The 20,534-nt window shown below is 37.2% G+C and overlaps 1 protein-coding gene and 1 pseudogene across 3 annotated transcripts in view; both read right to left on the reverse strand.

Annotated features, from left to right (window-relative positions):
* MAN1A1 (mannosidase alpha class 1A member 1) overlaps nt 1–20,534 on the reverse strand; it is a 184,454-nt gene that overhangs the window by 93,827 nt on the left and 70,093 nt on the right. The window lies entirely within an intron of this gene.
* On the reverse strand, nt 1,267–13,906 carry LOC134739751 (large ribosomal subunit protein uL13-like; annotated as a pseudogene).

Below are 20,534 nucleotides of genomic sequence, written 5' to 3' on the forward strand. Positions count from 1 at the left end.
GAAAAATAAAATTTTGTCTGCAGATGACATTTTCTATGCAGAAAATTTGAATCAACAAAAGAAATCTGAAACTAATGAGTATTGCAAGATTTCAGGATAAAAGGTTAATATAGAAAATCAATGCTTTCCTATATATCAGCAATGGACAAGTGGAATTTGAAATTAAAAACAATACCATTTAGATTACATTGTGAGCACACACCTAAAAAATGAAATACTTAGGTATAAACTTAACGAAATATGTACAAGATCCATATGAAGAAGACTACAAAATTCTGATGAAAAAAATCAAAGAACAGATGGAGATATTCCATGTGTATAGATAGAAGACTGAATACCAAGATGTCAGTTCTTCCCAACTTGGTTAACAGATTACTGCAATCCCAATAAAAATTCTAGCAAGTTATTTTGTAGATACAAACTAATTATGAAGTTTATGTGGAGAAGCAAAAGGTCCAAAATAGCCAATTTCTGACAATGATTGACACTACCCAACTCCAAGACTTTCTATAGAGATACAGAAATCAAGACAATCTTGTCTTGATTTGTGGTACTGGTGAAAGAATAAATCAATGGAACAAAATAGAGAGCCTAGAAATTGATCCACATAAATACAGTCAATTGATCTTTGACAAAGGAACAAAGACAATTAAATGAAGAAAAGATAGCCTTTTTAACAAATGGTGCTGGAAAAACTAGATATCCATATACATATACAAAAAAAAAAAAAAAAGAATGTAGACACAGACCTTATACCTTTCACAAAAATTAACTCAAAATGGATCATAGACCTAAATGTAAAATGCAATACTATAAAACTCCTAGAAGATAATATAGGATAAAATCTAGATGACCCTGGGTTGGGAGATGACTTTTTGGATATGATACTAAAAGCATGATCCATGAAAGAAAAAAATTGACAAGCTGAGCTTCATTAAAATGAAAAACTGCTCTGCAAAAGACACTGTCAAGAGAATGAGAAGACAAGCCAAGGCCTAGGAGAAAACATAATTTGCAAAACATGTATCTAATAAAGAACTGTTAATGAAAATATACAAAGAACTCTTGAAAATAATGAGAAAGCAAAGATTCCAACTTTAAAAATGGGACAAAGATCTTAATAGACACCTCACTAAAGAAGACAAACAGATGGTAAATAAGTATATGGAAAGATGTTCCACATTACAAATCATCAAGTAAACGCAAATGAAAACAACAATAAGATACTAATTAATACCTACTGATTAGAATGGTCAAAATCCAGAACACTAACACCACCAAATGTTGGTGAGAGTGTGAAACAACGGGAACTCTCATTCATTGCAGGTGGAAATGCAAAATAGTACAGATAGTTTGGAAGACAGTTTGGCAGTTACAAAACTAAACACACTCTTACCATGATACAGTAATAGCACTCCTTAGTATTTAAACAAACGAACTGAAAATTTATGACCATACCAAAAAACTGGACAGATGTTTACAGCAGCACTTTCAGACATGTATTACAGAATATTTACATGTACATATTTGAATTATGCTTGTTTTATGTTGAAATATAATCTGTAATTTACATACATCAGGACAACTCAGTACATTAAGTATTATTTACAGAGGGAGATCCAAAATATATCTCAAGATCTAAGGCAGATTCCACTAAGCTTGACTTTCTAAATAACCTTTTAAAAATTATGTAGTTATTTCAAAATATTTTTAATTAAAAAGACACACACAGATATGAACTCTCCAACACAAACATAACAACTGTATAGCCTAGTGTAACATTATAAGACACACGCCATAGTAAGCAGCATCCAGATCAAGAAACAGGACTTTGCCAGCCACCCTAGAAACTCTATGTGGGCCTTATCCCAATCATACTTCCTTCTCTCTCCCCCAAAGTAACCACACCCTGGCATTTACTATCTTATACGGTTTTAGCAACCAAATCTACATCATTAGACACTATAGACAGTCATGATCATTTCAAAAAAGGATGACTTTGAAGCCTCTTATTTTAAACCATAGGCGTCTCATTTTTTCTTTTCTTTTCCTTATAATTTATGTGGACAAATTTGGGTTATTTGAACTGTGGGAGACTTATTCTATGGGTTCCTGACTGCATATGTGTGGTGGAGTTTGGCACATTCTTCTTTCTGTATTTATGACAAATTGGAAGCTGGATGTAGAGACTCGATGCCTTTGGCAAGACTATAGGTGATATGTTATCAGGAGGCACGTATGTGGTTTGCTCTCCTTTTGAGAAGTAAGCAGCTGTTGGTGACCATGGCCCAGATCCATTAATTCATCCAGGGTTGTAAAAATGGTGATTTTCTACTTTTATCATTTCACTTTCATTTGTAAGCAGGTATAATTTTAAGAGAAACATTGCTTATCTACTATTTAGTTACCAGTGATATAGTTCGTACAGGAGAGGCAAGATAAATGCCTGATTCTTTTCCTTTATCCACCAGACTTCTTTTTCTTTAAAAGCAATTTATTTGATTCGGACCACAAAATACAGGGAAGGAGCAAGGGCTACCCTGTAACGCCCTGGTCACACATCTTCCCAGTCTATGCTTCTATACATACTCTTTGTAAAACAGCAAGCTCATACTGTCCCCAAGTGTTTTTTTTTTTTTTTCACATTATCACAGCTGCAGAGTATAGGATAAGGTGGGAAGTTAAAACAGATGTCCCATTCAGAAGGTAGGGCTCCCTCCAACGCATGTTCCAGCTCCCTTTTGCTAATTTTGAAACCAAGGTAACTGGCTCTTCTTACTATTGTTTTAGTTTTTTTTTTTGAGACAGGGTCTCACTGTCACCCAGGTTGAAGTGTAGTGGTGCAATTTTGGCTCACTGCAGCCTCGACCTCCCGGGCTTAGGTGACCTTCCCACCTCAGCCTCCCAAGTAGCTGGGAGTACAGGCATGTGCCACCATGCCTAACTAATTTCTGCATTTTTGTTAGAGATGGGGTTTCATAATGTTGCCTAGGATGGACTCAAATTCCTGGACTCAAGCGATCTCTTGGCTTCTCAAAGTGCTCGGATTACAGGTGTAAGCCAATGCGCCCGGCCCTCATTTTTCTAAAACAACTCTCTCATGAACGAGCAGGCCATAGACAAATTACACCTGAACAATTCTTAGAGTCGTTTAAAGTAACAATATAGAAAGGCAGTTGAATAATGCCCTTTCCTTACCCCCAGCTTCCTAAGTCCCAGGCTGTCTGTGGCACCTGGATTGCTACCCTTGGGTCCTCTACACCCCATGGCAGCAACGGTGGAAGGGCAGGCCAGGCCAATCTTAAGGAATAAACAGTCTTTACTGGGCTCAAACTAGGAGTCCATAGGTCTTGAGGAGCTCTGTGTAATTGTTTTCTCCTCCACATTCTTTTGGGCCTGTTTACATAGCCCCATAAGCTGTTTTTTTTTCCAATAGCAGATATTAGCTTTCTCCTTCCTCTTCTCCTGGGTGGCTGTCACTGCCTGGTACTTCCAGCCAACCTCGTGAACCAGGCACCCCAGATAGGCAAATTTTCTCACAGGCTTCAGACACACAACTTTGGGAGGAGCAGGAAGCATCATCCACTTTTTCCTGTCATAGAGCAGTGGGATCCCATTAAACACCTTGGGGTGGTCAGGGACGGCCTGGCCTCGCTTGGTCTTGCAGGGCAGCATACCTCAAGTGGTCTGCCAAAAGATGCAGCTGGGGGGCCTCAGGAAGGGTTGGTGTTCATCTGCTTGTGAAGGAAGGCCAGGTACTCCAACTTGTTTCTGTGCAAAGTGCCAAAAATGTTGATGCCTTTGCAGTGCACGACCACCACCTTCTGGCCCAGCAGTACCTGCCTATCCATGACGGCTGTCAGGCAGACCAGAAGGTGGCCTTGGCCAGTGAGCACCAGGACCTGCCCCTCCATCTTTGGCAGCTGCCTGGGAAAATACCAGTTTTCAAGATAACTGCTTTCCTGTCATTCTTTGAAGGTGACCAATTATTTTTGCTTTTGATGATGAACTTATCCATTTATTGATTTTATTTTTAATTAGAGATAGGGTCTCGCTATGCTGTCCAGCCTGGTTTTGAACTCCTGGGTTCAAGCCATCCTCCTGCCTCAGCCTCTCAAGTAGCTGTGATTACATGCATGCTTCACTGCCCATGGCTTGAACTTATCAATTTAAACGTACTTAGTGGATTTTAATCTGTTATAGTTCTTATTTTTACTGAAACTCAAAATTCTCATTTTTGGCCAGTGGAAGCCTCTTCCAGTTGGCTCCTGAGTCCTTTGACCTTATTCTAGTAGTCTTTGTTAGCTTCTTTGTTACCTGGTTTGATATTTCAGACTAATCTTGTAGATTTCCAATTTCAGTCTCTTCTCCAAGAAGCCCTGGTTAGTGGAAAATATTAATTCAAGCCCACACTCTGTGTGTTAGAGATGCTCATAGCTACTGGTTTCATTACTGTTTCTAGGTCTTTTCAGGGGACACACACATATATGCATATTTATGTATATTTAAAATACAATATATCATATGCTCATATTAATATTTTCAATTAAAACTCAGAACTATAGTGTTTTTCTTTTTAACATATCATACAATTCACCCATTTAAAGTATACACTTTAGTGGCTTTAGTATACTCACACTGAGTTGATTCACAATTTTAGAATATTATCATCATCTCAAAAAAGAAGTGCTGTGTGCATCAGCAGTCACTCCCCATTTCCCTTCAACCCCTCTTGTCCTAGCCAACCACTAATCTACTTTCTGTCTCCATGAATATGCCTATTTTGGATATCATACAGTATGTGTATGGTTGTCTGAAGCTTGTTCCCAGGTATATTCATCAGGAAAGGCTCCTGGAAACAATATTCCCAAGTTCTTGCATGCTGATAATAGCCTGCTTGTGTCATTTACACCTGAAAGTCAGTTTTGCTGGGTATAAAAATCTTTGTTTCTCATTCTCACCATGGCTGCCAGAATATCCCTTGAGTTGGTCATTAAAATGAGAGATCTATTTATAATACAATAGAATGCAATCTGCAAATTTGGGGTAAGAAATGAGTTAAAACTGTGGTCATCCCCTAAGTAAAGAATCAGTACATATTCCCAACTGTTTCTGTGAATATTGCAGTTTATTGTTTTCCTTGAATGACTTCTCTACTTTTCAGCATCTTCTTTCTACTATCCACCAACTACTTTCTCTTCCATAGAACACAATATTTTTCCAGGGGAAAAAGATGCCCAACTTTTCTACTTCTTTTTCATTCCCATGTATACATATCTGGACTACCTAAGCATTGTATGGCAAGAAACACAACTCTACATTTCACTGGAAGGAGTCATTGTGTTTAGATACAAAAATGGGTTAAGAAGTTTTGACTTACAGGAAGGAAATTTATCCCACTATACCCCTCCCCTAATTTATAATATTCTGTGAACTTGAATGTTAGTGTATCATAGTTCTAGAAAACTGGATTTAAAGGAATGCTTAAAAGATATTTATTTCATATTCCATTACTTAAATCAATTAAGAAAAAACGTGATAAAGGGTTTGCTCTAGGTAATACCTAATAACCAAACAGAGCCTGAGAAACCAGAATTCTAGATTCTAAAGGTAATGTTCTTTCCACCCTATAAGAGCTACTTCTTAAGCTCATTAGCTGGATGTCTCCAATACAATGATTATTTCAAGTAGCCCCATGTTTTTTTTTTTTTAGGCGGAATCTCACTCTGTTGCCCAGGCTGCAGTGCAGTGGCGTGATCTCAGCTCACTGCAACCTCTGCCTCCCAGGTTCAAGCAATTCTCCTGCCTCAGCCTCCCAAGTAGCTGGGGTTACAGGCATGTACCACCACACCCAGCTTTTTTTTTTTTTTTTTTTTTTTTGTATTTTTAGTAGAGACAGGGTCTCACCATGTTTGCCAGCCTGGTTTCAAACTCCTGACCTCAGGTGATCTGCCTGCCTCGGCCTCCCAAAGTGCTGGGATTACAGGCGTGAGCCACCACGCCCAGCCAACCGCCTGTTTACAAATGATTTACCTATAGGCTCAAAATTTGGTGATTTCCCTTAGAAAGAAATAGAACTAGTAAGGGCCTCAGATCACTACATAAAAGTCTACTCCAATTACATGTTCTCAGACAAGTAGCTCATATCCTATTACTGGAAGGAGAGGCACAGTCTTAGGGTGACAAAGAAGTAAAGTGACAGAATACATTATTAGCTTTTTGTCACACCTATAGATTCCATGAAACAGCTTTAAAAAATTAAGTATTTCAAATTTACACACAGCTTCAATATCGGTGTAGTCATAACCAAACTATCAATTCCTATCATGAACAGTCTTACATTTGCTTTGGATAATTAAAAATAAAGTAAAATATTACAAAATTTTAAACATATACTTTCTAATTATCTTGGTTTCCATGGTAAAGCGAGTCTAGATTTTGATTTGTAAAGCCTCACGAGTTTCTGGTAGACTGTGTCCTTCCCTTTTAATAGTCACCTCTTTTATCTCTCAGACCAGGTTTTCTTTTTTCTCCGGCTCATTACTGAACAGCTTTTCTCTTACTCCCTTCTTTCTCAAGCAAGCTTCATTCTTTTTGAAGTTTCTTAAGGGCCATTTACTGCTTGTAACAACAGGAAAAAGGCTCTTTGCTATGCCTTTCCTAACACCTTTCAATTAGATCCTGTAGGCATAGACAAAGTCACTGATTGCGCCAGGTATCTCAGTAGCCCAAAATTTCCACGTATGTTAGTAATAAATATAAACTTTATTATATGCTTATCTACAGCAATAATATATTAATAGAGCATATACACTTATCACAAATAATTCAACCTTTGACTTCTAAACAGTTAAGGAAAATGAAAAGAGATTGGAAATGCTCAATTTTTTTTAAAGAATACAAAATACATACTATTTTGTACCACACTTTCGATTGATTTATGAATGTGTCTGTGTTTTCAATGGAGAAATCTTGTTACTATCAGCAGCCTTTGTCTTTTTGAACTGCTTTTGATAATATAAAGACAAAGTAGTTGGATCTGAGACTGTGCAAGGATTTATGACCAATCTTTATTTAAGTTTTATGTCACCTCCATTTCCATGTGAATTGAGGATAATATTAACAGCTAACAGATGTTGTTGTAAATAAACAACCTTCTAAGATGGAAATCTATAAATAGACTATAAAGAAGGAAATCCAGTTACCACTAAGTCAAGTCATTTTCTTTATGAAACAGATGTCAGAAAGGGAAAAAGGTGACTTTCAAGACTTTATAAGCTAAATTCTAATATGAAAAGTTAAAAAAATTTAAATCTTTAGAGGTTGGAAAAACTGAATCCTGAGTAAGACTGGGGCAGAAGTTTAGTTAATGATTTTTTTCTAAAGCTGTTGTGATTTTCCTTTAATATTTTCTGATCAAAAGAATATTACAAGTTCAGTATGGAAATTCAGATGAGTACAGAAAAACATGCAGGGGGAAGGATCACATACCAACCGAAAGCAAATATTTAGGAATATTAGGTTTATAGTTTAGAAATAGCTCCACATGCATTTTTCTCTATATTTTCCATAGCTGAAATCATATTACACATGAAAGTATCCTGCATTATTTATCATATCCATACTTGCCCATGCCCTTGAATAAACAAGCATAAATTTTAATGGCTGCATATTACTCTGTTATGTGAGCATTCCACGATCTGCTGCGCTCCCTTACTGCTGAATATTTGAGATGTTTCTTCCTATTTACTAAATATATAAAATATTTCCAAGACCTTCCTTTGGCATAATATAATTACATTTTTGGATTATTTCCTTTGGATAGATTCCCCAATGCAGGATAAGAGTAACTGGAGCTAAAAGGATCTACTCATATATACAGCACTTGTTTTTTTTCTTTTCCAGAACACTTTTATCATATTACATTACCAACAACAATGTCTGAGAGTAAATTTTTGCCCCACTCTTACCAAACTAGGTATTAACATGATTTTCTGTCTCTGTTAATTTGATAGGAAAAAAAAGGTGGGGGAGAGGAGTCTAAGTGTTGGTATTTTATTCTGAGTATTCATAAAGTGGGTAAATGCTGATTCAGCATCTATCTGGACACAGGGGAAAGCACTGAATGGGTAAGGAAAAGTAGTGGGAATTGCAACACCAAGCAGTGGGGTTGCATGGGATTGAGAACATCTGTCAATGTGGAAAACTGCCCATTTATGAGTAATAATTAAACTCCATTATTTGAGGGGACCTCCTGAGATTTCACTATGGGTTGGATCCCTATGAAAAACTCCTGACAGATGCCAGGTCACTGGATCTAATCTTAGTTTAACCTTAGAAGCACTGATTTTGAGTGTTCTCATTTGTGAACAATTAACATAATTAAGAGAAAACATACTATAAAATGTTCACTGTAAATCTTTAACTATAGGAATTTTGTAGTTACTTTTATGATATGACAATAAATCTGAGCAATCCTGTCTCACTTTTTCTAAGTGAATAAAATATAAAGAGCACTGGAGTCCAGATTTTTATTCATAGTCTGGAGAAATTCATTAAAGTGCTGTCAACATATGGTAGATTTACGAGCTATTTCTAAGTGCTTTTTGGAGTTCTCTAATTACATAAAAGCATACCAATTGTATTGGTAAGCCTTCATAATTTATGTCTGTTGATAAAGCCAAAATATTTTAGTTTCATTTGAAATGACAAGGTATTACCTTTTCCCTTCATATTTTATATCAGATATGATTTGAAAATTGAAAATAATATTTTTTTCTAAATCGTGAACATCTACCTCATTCAGTGTCTCAACTACCATTTTCAATATGCCTGAGAAAAGGCTGAATGTATACCTTAACTGTCACAATGTCACACCAAAATATATACATTTTACCAACATTTTGAAGTGTATCTGACTTTAGTTCAGAATAAAAAGAGAGATTAAAGCTGAAATCACATGGCTGTCTTTATATATATTGAAAGTTTTTGTTATATGTACTTACTGGATAATGAAAACCATTTTACTCTACTGATGAAGAGAGTCAGAGATTGAGGAATAAAAACATGGGAAAGAAAATGAGAATTTTTTCAATTTAATGAACTATATGAAAAATTCAAGGACAGTTTTGTGTTTTGAGAAAGACTTAAGTGCAATGAATAAATATTTTCAAACACAACTTGTGCAAAAATCTATTATTAACTCATAAGCATGAGTGTGATTATGGTTTAGTTTTCATAACTTAATTATTCTTTGTTGCTCAAGAAGTGGAAGATTTCACGGTCTAGAAGGTTGCTGCTAGTTCTTTTTTTTTTTTTTTTTTTTTTTTGAGACAGAGTCTCACTCTGTTGCCCAGGCTGGAGTGTGGTGGCATGATCCTGGCTCACTGCAACCTCTGCCTCCCAGGTTCAAGCAATTCTCCTGCCTCAGCCTCCTGAGTAGCTGGGATTGCAGGCATGCACCATCATACCCAGCTAATTTTTTTATTTTTAGTAGAGATGGGGTTTCACCATGTTGGCCAGGCTGGTCTCAAACTCTTGACCTCAGGTGATTCGCTCGCCTTGGCCTCCCAAAGGGTTGGGATTACAGGCATGAGCCACCGTGCCTGGCAACTGCTAGTTCATTTTTATGAGATTTAGGTATGTAACTGATGAGCAAGTAAACAGAAAGGGAAGAAAAGTCGTGGTACCAATCCTGGCAACATTGGTTTTGGGAATAATATGTGGACAGGGTCATGTGCTTTGCTACAGACAGCAGTCTAATCCCATTTCTGTCATGTCCTATATGGCTAAGGAATTAGCTTCTCAGAGCTTCAGTGTGTCTACAATATGGAGATGACATAATTACCCCAGTACTGATACTGTGTACTCAGCACACAATAAACCATAAAAAAACAATTTTATCACCACTGCTACCCTCCTTCTCCTCTTCTTCATTCCAAAGGAAAGAAAGAAATGAACCATCAATACAGAACCCTTAAGTTCCTCTGTTTAGAATGTTATTTCCTCCAAATCTTCCATGGTTGACCCTTCTATGTCATTCAGACTGTGGCTCCGATTTGGCCTAAAGTAGTCCTCATCATCTCCCTTTCCCACCCTCCATCACTTTATCGCATGGTTATATTGTATTTTCTTCAGAGCTCTTATTGCCATCTAAAATTATCCTGTGAACTTGTTTAACATTTTACCCCCTTATCATGTAAATTTCACGAAAGCAGAAACTTTGTCTAATTTGTTCACTGCTGAATCCTCCAGAGACTAGAACATGGCATGGAACATAATAGATGCTTAACACATTTGCTGAATAAAGGAGTGAATCATAAGGGACTAGACATGTTAAAAATTGGAAGCCTGACCAGATGATAGACAGAAGTCTACTATAACTAGTCATTCAGGGCTCAATTCTAAGTTAGTATTATTTTAAGTCTAGTTATAAAGCATTAGACGGCAGAAACTCATAAATGCTGGAGTTGTTATTTGCCTTAATAGCTAAACCTAAACTGTATTATACAGTGTTCTTTCTACCTGACTATAGTAACTACATCAGAGAAAACTAAGGAAGTCACTATTTAATAATCATAATATTAAGTTAGACTTAAGAACTGAAACACGTAAGTTAGCAGTCATTTATAAATTAGAGCAACTGTGGGTACTGTTTTGTCAATAACTAAAAATAACATAAAATATGATTACACAAGTAAATGCATCAACCTAAATGGTATTTATAAAACTAAGATGACAATCTCTTCTGCTTATTTTTTCTAACCCTAGCCTTCTACCCAATGGCAAGAGTGAAAAACAAAAGTGTTTAGAATAAAGAGCCATGAAAAAAATTCTTCTGTTCTATGCCTATCCTATTAAAGCTCTGGAATTTCCTTGTTTTTGAAGGACCTTAGAATCTCTATTTGTACTACTTCAGAGGAATCAGATACTTCAAATTATTATAAAATAAAGATCAATTGTTAAGTTAAAAACAAACATTGCCCTCAAGGCTTATGTTTATTTTATTACCAATTTAAATGAATTTTCAGCTAAATTGTAAGACTGGAGCTGTTTGCTTTCAAATGCAAACAAATTGTGGCATATTCAGATATATGACCTCTCTTGGGAAAACATTTCATCATGTAGCAGAAGTGAATTCGTTATTAAAATGGTTAACCCTATGATCTGTCAATGAACTATTCTCTAAAATGTTTTAAAGAAAAAAACTTAAAAAAATACATAAATCATAAATCTACATCATAAAGTGATAACACAAGAAAGTCTGGCAAATGAAATCTTTAGAGGACTTCCTTTAGAAGGCACCTAACCAGACCATAAAAATGTTTAACAAAAACAAACTTTTATGAATCAAATGATAGTTTCATACATTAGGAAAGACTTTATTTATAGAAAAAATCCAGACCGGGGCAGTGGCTCACACCTATAGTCCTAGCACTTTGGGAGGCAGAGGCAGGAGAGTCACTTTAGGTCAGGAGTTCAAGACCAGCCTGGGCAAAATGGTGAGGCCTTATCTCTACAAAAAAATAAAAAGTAGCCTGTAATCCCGGCACTTTGGGAGGCCAAGGCGGGTGGATCACGAGGTCAGGAGATGGAGACCATCCTGGTTAACACAGTGAAACCCCGTCTCTACTAAAAAATACAACAAATTATCTGGGCGTGGTGGCGGGCGCCTGTAGTCCCAGCTACTCGGGAGGCTGAGGCGGAAGAATGGCATGAACCTGGGAGGCGGAGCTGGCAGTGAGCTGAGATTGCACAACTGCACGCCAGCCTGGGAGACAGAGCAAGAATCCATCTCAAAAAAAAAAAAAAAAGTAAAAATAAATAAATAAATAAATAAATAAATAAAAAGTAATTAGCCAGGCATGGTGGTGTGCATATATAGTCCCAGCTATTCAGAGAGCTGAGGCAGGATTCCTTGAGCCCAGGAGTTCAAGGATGCAGTGAACTATGATCATGCCACTGTGCTCCAGCCTGAGTAACAGAGAGACCCTCATTTCTGAAAAAACAAAACAAAACAAAAACCAATGACAAAAATCCAAAACAAATTCACAGCACCACAATCAAACTGTCTACATTTATCTATGCAGAGAAAATTCCAGTATAGTTTAGAAGAAACAGCTCTGTATAGGTATAGTTGCATTAAAATCCAGCTAATTAGCTGATATTCATTGTGTTTACATTTCTACTGCCAACTCTAATCATCTGACTTACGTCTTAAGGCTCTAGAGTCATAATGTTTGTTCAACAATCACATATTTAAACTTCATTCTGCATGAATATTTCCCTCTGCTTTTTGTTTAAGCAGCAACCTTTGCTCAGTACATATTTTAGTATGGATTTATGAATTTTATAGAAAGCACTTATATTTTAGCAGTATTAAAAATCAGTTCACTGGTACTTAGATTTTTAAACAGCAATTTTTACATCTTATTATTTTTAAAATTGAAATATGTTGCATAGTCAGTAATAACAGATATCTGTCCCCTCCAAATCTCATCTTGAAATGTGCCCCCCCCACCCGCCAGTGTTGGAGGTGGGGCCTAGTAGGAGGTGTTTGGATCATGGGGGCGGATCCCTCATGAATGGCTTGGTGCCATCCCCTTGGTGATGAATGAGTTCTTGCTCTGCGAGTTCACATGAGATCTGGTTGTTTAGAGTATGGCACCTCCTTTCTCTCTCTTGGTCCCTTCTCTGACCATGTCACATGCCTGCTCCCCCACTGCCTTCTGCCATGAGTGGAAAGCTTCCTGAGGCTTCATGAGAAGCCAAGCAGATGCTGGAGCCTTGCTTATACAGACTGCAGAACCGTGAGCCAAATAAATCCCTCTTCTTTATAAATTACCCAGCCTCAGTATTCTTTTATAGCAATACAAAATTGACTAACGCAGCCATGTAGATAAACTCTGGCAAAATCTCCCCTCAACCACTCAATCTCATGTTATCCTAGATTATGACATCACTTAAAACTGCTCCATTAAAAAAAACTCTTTTAATTCATACATCCCACCATATAGCCTTAACTTTAAAAGTTTCTAATAACCTGTTAAATTATGGCTACTACTCCTATGCTACTTCAGCTAAACCTCGAGCAATTCAACCAGTCCATTTTCTCCCTAACCACTACTTATCTGCCTTTTTCCTACTGCCTTATATTCATCTTGGACTGCATGGTCTACACATTCAATAAATTCTGCCAATACTTTAAATTCCATGCCTTTCTCTCTGTGTTACCTGGCTACCAAACCTCAACTAAAACCAACTAACTGCCTTCTCCATGCTTGTACCTAAAGTGCCAAGCACTGTTGGAAAAAGCATCATACACTTATGAGGACTGAGGCTACCATAAATTCATGGCTACCAGCCTAGACACTGTCCAGAACCTCTACCATGTTTCTGTAGTCAACCCTTTGGAATGACAATTTTAAACTGTACACGTTCACATCAAACATCTCTCCTCTTCTCCTGAGTCTCAGCAGAAATCCTTGTCTTGTATTTAACAGGATTCACCAGAGAATAATTATCTCATTTATTTGCCACCAAGTCTAACAAGTTACCTACTTGTATTCCTACCCTCTCCTCCACTTTCTCATATTGCAAAGGATGCCTCCCCAAAGGCCATCTGTTTTCATGAACGCCACCTTCCCCTAACTGCTTAAAGACCTTGGACTAATCTTAATTTCCTTACCACCTTCTCTTCTTCAATCAAAAACAATTTGGATTCTACCCTATTACTCTACCGAAGTACCCTCCATAAAGTCATCCATGACCTCCATGTTGTAAGATGCTAAAGAGAGTCCGTATACAACTTCTAGCAGCAGCACTTGACACAACTGAACATCTGTTTTCAAAATAGTATTTTCTCTTGGACTCTGTGAGGTCACATTCTACTAGTTTCCCTCCTACTTCCCAGACCACGACTTCTGAGTCTCCTTTTCTAGCTCTTTCTTCTCATTAACACTTAAATATTAAGGCCTATTTTCTCAGTGTATAATGCCCTGCACAATCTTATTCCTGTCCATTCTTTCAATTATCATTTAGTTGTTGATGACTCACGGGTTTAGGCCTATCGATATCTTATGTGCTTGAGATCTCTAATGTCTAGCTGCTATTCAGTAGCTGGGAGCCAGAATGCCCAAGTTTGAAGCCTAGCTCTGCTACTTTGCATGTCCTTGGGCAAATAACACTTTGTGCCTCTGTTTCTTCCTCCATAAAATGAGAATAAAAACAGTTCCTACTCCTACTTTATAGGGTTGTTGTGAAATTAATATTTGAATTAACATTTGTCAATGGGGACTGTGTTTCTCTTATTCACTGTTGTTTCTGCAGCACCAACTGCAGTGCCTCAAAGCAGGTATTCAATAAGCATCTGCTGATTCACTTAATGAATGAAATTACCAGATGGTAAATTATCACAATTCTGAGGCATTTTCTGCGAGCCCTATTAAATTTTAAATTTATTGCTACAGCTATCTTATATACCCTTCTAAAGGAGATCACAATTTGAAAGAAAAATAATTTGCAAGAACATTCCTGGAAAAAACAACTTTTGTTGAAAAACATTCACTCACAGGCAAAAATCTGTGTTAGAAATCTATGTCAATATGACTGAAGCAATAAAAATGATTTGAAGTATTGGTTTCAACAGTCATTATGAATTATAAAATGATTCAATATAAATCAAAATAGAACATATTACCTCATCTCTTTCATTAGGCTTTTGAAAAGTGAGAAGTGACTGACCTAGTAAGCACTTAAAGAAAAAGTGGTGGAAGGAAAAGCACTAGGTCTTTAACATCCAAGGCAACATGGCAGGCCGCTGCCAAAAAGCAACTGGCTCCCACCACAGACAACAGCAGTGGTGGTATAGAGGGCAGTATATGTCTGTCTGTCAACTTTACTGTTTCAAATCTGGAAGGCCGGGGAGAAGCCTACAGAGTAGAAGGTATTTTCAGGAGAGGGGAAACTTTGTAAACAAGTGCTTTTTACTTGAAAATTTAGTGAAGATGTGTGTTAGTGAAGATTCGTATCCCAAGTCACACTCGTCACCCTTACTACTTTGGTGCCACTTTATGGAAGGCTTTTTCCAGTGAGACTGGCTGGCTCCAGTTTGGGGACTCTTGACAAAGTTATCTTCTCAGTAATTCTTATCTTCTGCTACTCTGGGCAGTCAAGAGGGCTACACAGTCTAACCCAAGTCAGTGGTCGCTGCGGTGGTCATGAATGCTGTTCATCACCACCTCTTCACCCCTTTAAGTTGCAGTGGCCCTATGACTTGCTCTGGCCAATGAAATGTAAGCTGAAGTAACATGGGTCTTTCAGACAAGTGCATTAAAAGCCAGTGTGGGATTTGCCAGAATCTCTTTTGCCACCATTCCCTCTTCCCCACGACAACTAGAAATGACCTAGATGGCAGCTGCTGCAGCAGGTTGGACTCTGAAGGAAGGATGATGAGAAGCAGAGTGAAGGTAGAACATGCTGTCTTAATCCACTGAGATTTCAGGCTGTTGCTGAATGATAACACAGGTCTATTTCTCACTGATGTGAATTTGCAGTTTGCTGCTATGTGTAGGGAACTATGCTAAACTAAAAGGCATAAAAATATTTCATTAAAAAACAACTAAATCTGGCCAGGTGCGGTGGCTCATACCTGTAATCCCAGCACTTTGAGAGGCCGAGGCGGGTGGATCATGAGGTCAAGAGATAGAGACCAGCCTGGCCAACATGGTGAAACCCCATCTCTACTAAAAACACACACAAAAAATTAGCCGGGCATGGTGGCGGGAGCCTGTAATCCCAGCTATTCGGGAGGCTGAGGCAGGAGAATTGCTTGAACCTGAGAGGAGGAGGATGCAGTGAAGTGAGCCGAGATCGCACCACTGCACTCCAGCCTGGGCGGCAGAGCAAGACTCTGTCTCAGAAAACAAACAAAACAAAACAAAACAAAACAAAACAACAGAATTTTCTGACTTTCCCTTTCTGTTAGGTTTCAAGCACTCACTTGGCAATGAGATCAAGGGCTAGGCCAGCTTCTACCATTTACACAATAAGTTTAAAACAAAACTTATTTATACTTATTTAAAAGTATACTTATTTAAAAGTATAAATAAGTTTTAGGGCTGGGATTACTAGTGAAATGTAGAAAAGTGCTCATGAATTGTGGAGATAAAATTTTTACAGCTTATAAAACTATGCTTTCAAAAACAATGATCAGTGCAAGATAGCGCTTATGCAGAGGGACAAACAGAACAAATCCGAGTTAAGGGGTAGGTATGACTTCTGTAATTCACTCTAGGACAAGAAAAAGTAGTAATTTCTTTTGACTAAAGTATGTGTTGTTTTTGAATCAACTCTGTACACTCCTATATTCCTTTTAAAGTACAAATTAAATTTACCAATCATAATGGAATAGTCAATGTGTAACAGCTATAACTCATTAACCATGGAAATTTAATTATAAATATAATAAGCAAAATTATAATTCTGTTTTACTGAATTAAACTTTTAAATGAAAATATTAGCTATTCAGTATTCTATATTCCTTTCTTATAAAAATTTCAATAATGCCAAATAGTAAATTAATATTTAACATATATGTAAGGCTAAATCTAAACCTCTAAGAAATCATAGGGTCAAACACATTAATATACAATAATTACATAATTATATAATTACATTAATATAACAATCAGTATCACCTGATAAATATTTAAAATTGTTCCTTTCTAGGAAATTGGCATAAATGTGTCATTAAGTTTTAGATAGTTTCCTCAAATTAAGGACCATATATATACCTTGTAGAATCACTTTCACATTTACTTTTTATAATTTCTTCTTAGGTTTATAATTTCAGAATGCTCTATGTCAAATCTATTTTAAAGGTCTACAATAAATGACCTACTGTATTTAGTAATGATATAATCTACAAATAATCTCCAGCTGATTTTCAAAACTTTCTTTTTCAGAGAATCAGGATGTACAGAACAGACAAAAAGGAAGATGTTTTGCTAGCTGGTGGGGGGTTGAAGGTGGAGCCACAGAGGCTATTTGTGGTTAGAGATCATGTATATTGTCAATCACCTTACTACATTACATTTTCTCCTTCCCGTCTCCTACCCCAAGCCTTCCAGGCTAGTTGCTTATTTATATTATCCATGTACAGATTTTACTTTAAAAGTCACTGGAAGAATTTTCTGTTGGGGTTTTAAAAAGTAAAGGTCACAGAAAACCTGTTGAAGAGTTTTAGCCAATGACTAAATGACTAAACATTTACTAAATGTTTTCTAGTGCCAAGCATACAGTGCTAAGCATGAGGATATGAAAACAGCAGAAACATCATTTTTATTTTTGAGTTGTACAAATCCTACTGGGGAAAAGGGAGTGAGTAGGTGAGAGGGCTCACAGAGCCATAAACAATGAACTATAATAGTAGCGTATGCAGAGAATGCAGGAAAGGACGTGAAAAGGGAGGTGGTGGGGTGTCTTTGTGTTGTGCAGCCAGGGAGGGCCTCAGAGGGGTGTGTCTATCTTGGCGGGTGGAAGGAGCAGGGTGAAAGCCATTCTAGGTAGAGGGAATGCAGATATAAGAAGTACACAGATGTGCTTGGTGCGTTTTTTGGAAGAAAAAGGGTCTGTTATACAGTGGAAGGTCCATGAGGACTGTTATGAAGGGAACCAGAAAAGGTAGGCTGAGGCTGAATTACAAAGGCTTTGGAGGCCAAATCAAAACGACTCAACTTTTAAGGCCACATGGACCAGTGGTGGTTTGCAAGAAGACTGTGTGGAGTGATGACAACTTTCCTTAGTGCCACAGTGGGGAAGAGACTGAAGACGGGAGATGCTGGCAGTATGAAGGTCAGTTGGAAGAACATCACTGTCGGTTTTCTCCCTGTGTACTGGCCTGTCATTCCAATAACAAAACCGACCAACCAGAACATCAACTTTTTTTCTTACAGGTCTCATCAAGTTTTCCAGTTTTGGTTTATGAGCTACATTTAATCACTAAAATGTAAGCTCCACAAGGCCAGGGATTGGGGGCTATTTTATCTCAGGCATATCTCGAGGCCATGAGCAGTGTCTGACATGTAGTTGGCACTCATCCAATATCTGCTGAAGAGATTCTTGATTTCTTCCAAATAGTGATTGTGATCTGGAGCACATCTCTCATGGCTTTATCCCAATCACCGCCCAATCTGATAAGCACCGTTTCCATGTGCCGCTCTGTACAGGTGAGGACACTGTCTAGAAAGTGTCTTCCTGCTGAGGGGGCCACTCAAACTCACGGTCATCAAAACCTTCTGTCTCTTAGTAAGTGAACAACATGGTTCTTACTGCTCTCAAGGTCTTTCCCAGAAGACTGTCTCAATAAGGACGCTGTTGAGAAGGGGCAGAGAAAGCTTTATCAGCTTTTCTTTCATTTTGCAATCTATTTATATTCTTATTTTTGATATGTCTTTTTGTTTTTTTCCCTAAATTAATGAAATATAGACTTAACCACATATTTATTTTTTCTTAATGCAGACCTTTGGAGCTATGTATTTTTTTAAGTATAACTCTTGCTGCTTTCCAACAAATTTAATGTGATGCTTATACTGTAGTTGTTAAGTAGTCTAATATTATATACTCATTCCTTGATCTAGTTATTTGAGAGATTTTAAAATTCTCAAGTAGTTTTACCATTTTAAATATGTGTACATTTCTAATGTTATATTTTGATTGGAGGTATGATGTACATATTTTCCTAAAATTTTCATTGTCTATAGCATATGAAAAATATTGCAAAGAATTTAATTACTATATTAGTCTGTTTTGTGTTGCTATAAAGGAATACCTGAGGCTGGGTAATTTATAAAGAAAAGAGGTTTATTTTGGCTTATGGTTCTGCAGATGGTAGAAGCAGCATAATACCAGTATCTGCTTCTGGTGGGGCCCTCAGGAAACCTACAATCATGGCATAAGGTGAAGAGGGAGCAGGTGTCATACATGGCCAGAGGGGGAGCAAGGGAGACAGGGGGAAGGGAAAGGAGGTAGCAGACTTTTTTTTTTTGTTTTGTTTAAGTAGAGACAGAATCTGGCTTTTATTGCCTGGACTTGTCTCAAATACCTGAGGCTCAAGTGATCCCCCTGCCTCAGTCTCCCCAAGTGGTGGGATTACAGGCATGAGCCACCATGTCCGGCCAGATTCTTTTTAACAACCAGACCTTGCTGTCACTAATAGAGTGAGAACTCACTCATTACCCTGGAGGAAGGCACCATGCCATTCATAAGGGATCTGGCCCCATGAACCAAACACCTCTCATTAGACCCCATCTTTAACACTGGGGATCACATTTCAGTATGAGATTTGGAGGGGACACACATCCAAACTGTATCGATTACCTAATTTTTAATTTCACTGTACCACTATTTCAATTCTCCTTTTAACTGTATTGCATAGCTGTTATTTCTTCATTGTATGGGATTAACGTATATTTTTATTTTAAGGTATTGTGATCACTGTTTTCAATTCTTTTTTTTTTTTTTTTCCCAGTTAGGCCTTTTGTTGATATCTCTGCTTTCTGGATTTAAATCTACCTAATTAGAGATCATAATTAAAATTCTTTCCATATATAAGAGAGCAGGATAAATCTGAGCTCAATTTTTATAATTTAGAATTTAGGCAGGATTTGGGAGGGTGCTAACGTATTTCTGGTGGATCCAAATGTATTGCTGGATTTTTCTTGTTTATACCACATATTTCTACCTTTTACGGAAAATTCAATATAAGCAATATATGTGGGTTATTTTATGGTATCAAATTTTTTGTATTCATAAAAATAGCAAACCAGATTGCTGTTAATTCTCTTCCATTCTTTGCTCTGGTCACTAGGAAACCTGAAGATACATTTCCATCCAAAGCCCAGATGATTTACAAACTGGCAGAATACACTGCTATGTGCTAACCTTATCTGAAACTTTAATATGCCCTAACTTTATTCTCCATTTTTCCACAGCTCTGTTTGAATCATACACATTTTCTGGCACTCTGATTTTTTTTACAGAATGAGGCAGGAGACAGACAGTCTGGGAGATGACTCACTTTCTAATGAATTGTGGCAGACATTGAGTTTGAAAGGTAACCAGTCATATATCCTAATTTTCTAGAGAATTTCTAAACATTTTTATGATTATCCATAACTAAACTCTAAAAAATCAATTTCTAACTCCCCAAATACTCCGTATGTCTTAACCCTATTATGAAAAAGCAAATACATAAACTGTAAACTGACATTCTTATTCTTATTCTTCTCTCTCTCCTCCCTACTCCACAATCCTACTCCCCTCCATGTTTCCTCCTTGTTAGTCTTAAAATTTGGCAGTATTATACTTATTGAGTAAATCTCTTTCAGCAATATTTCGTACTGCTGTTTGCAGCAGTGGATAACTTTTAGGCGGAATCTGAAGAAAAATCCTTTTGCTACCTTCAAAATGAAAGGTTATCATAGTAAACTCATCTACTGTAAAAACCCATTCTGTGTCTTTTACCAGTCTTGGAT

This window comes from Pongo pygmaeus, chromosome 5 (genome assembly GCF_028885625.2).
Source record: "Pongo pygmaeus isolate AG05252 chromosome 5, NHGRI_mPonPyg2-v2.0_pri, whole genome shotgun sequence".
Lineage (NCBI taxonomy): Eukaryota > Metazoa > Chordata > Mammalia > Primates > Hominidae > Pongo > Pongo pygmaeus.